A 1,679-nucleotide genomic window follows, 5' to 3' on the forward strand; every position below is an offset into this window, starting at 1 on the left:
GTGTACGAGTGGTGATTGTATATATATATATATATAAAACATTAACAAATTTTTAATAGCTTAGAAAAATATGCTATGTGAGATTTTGTTCTACTAAGTGAAAGTTTCAGAAGTTCCTATCAAATAAGCTATAAAGTCTGGGGGAAACACCTGCTTAGTACTTCATCAATGAGAATTCCAATCAGTAGATTCAGTACATTACAGTTTCTCCCGTGGGAGACAAAGGTTCATGCTATCATAAAAACGAATCCCGAGTTGATTGAAAATGTAGACATGTAAACCAAAGCCACACATGTATGCAGTAGAAGAGGGAAGGGCTGCATTGCATTAAAAACAAGCAATCACAACAAAATATGTCATGGAGGGGGATGGAAGGAGAAGATGAGGAGGAGGAAGAAATAATTTACAAGCTCTATACTTCTTTAACAGCACAAAAGAGTAAAAACCCCAAAACATATAAAGAGTGCTTACAATTCAAAAAGAAAAAGTTAAGGTGCCATAGGGAAGAAGAACTTTTCCTCTGATCTATTTTTAGGTTCTGTAGCTGAGTTGATAAATAAAACTGTAGACCATACAGTTTTGTTTCATGTGAATAGTTTTACATATATATAGAGTCCTTCATGTATAAGAAACAGAGGGGTGGAGAGATGGCTCAGTGATTTCAGAGCTCTTCCAGAGGACCTGTGTTCATTTCCCAGCACCCATGCTGGGCAGCTCATACATAACCAGACATGGCTCGAGTTTTGGTGAGGGCTCTCGTGCCCTCTTTGGGGTTTTGAAGGCATCAGAAGCTATCACACACAATCTCATACATTTTTACAGAATTAAAAATAATAATTTAAAATTTTTTTCTTATTTATATGTTTGTATATACATGCATTTGAGTATTTATGGAGGCCAGAAGGTCATCAGACCCCTGGAACTGGAGTTACAGTGCCCTGTGTGGGTGCTGAGAACTGAACACAGGTTCTTTAAAAAAGCAGCAAATAACTCTAACCACTCACCTTTTTTTACAGTCTCCCAAAATAAAATAGGTCTTAAAATATTGAGAAAAGAAATGGAATGCCACAGAAAAAGCTAAGCTTCAAGCTTACAAACTGAACCAACAATGATGAATCATGAAAATATAGTAAAGACAAAGAGAAAGAGAATTAGGTCAGAGAGGTCAAGTTGTAGGGAACTGATTTGGTGGATCTTTACTCATTTTATATGTATTAGGTGATGCATCTTCAAATGGACTGTTTTCTTCATATTTTGTCATCTTTGTTGCATAAATTGCTCTGGTTAAATCTACTAGACTTATCCCTCCAATTTTGGGGGACAAGTTTTGAATTTTGGTGTAATCTAAACATTTTATTTATTTATGTTTGAAATCTCCAATAAAACCCATTAGCTACAAATTCCACAGTCAAGCTGCCATGACATTTGGTGAGGGCTCACTTCACAGTTCCTAGAGTGCTGCCTTCTCACTGTGGCTTCAAGAACCAGAGGCATAAGAAGGCTCTGTGTCCCTTTAATGAAGGAATCATTCACAGAGTCAGGCCTTCATAGTCTACAGAAGGCTACATTTCTAAGTATCACCATATGTGAGATATATTTCAACATGAATTTAGAAACACACAAGTATTTCATCTACAGGACAACTCTCTTGACACAGTCGAACTCACAACATATTCGGA

This window comes from Phodopus roborovskii, unplaced genomic scaffold (assembly GCF_943737965.1).
Source record: "Phodopus roborovskii unplaced genomic scaffold, PHOROB, whole genome shotgun sequence".
Classification (NCBI taxonomy): Eukaryota; Metazoa; Chordata; class Mammalia; order Rodentia; family Cricetidae; genus Phodopus; species Phodopus roborovskii.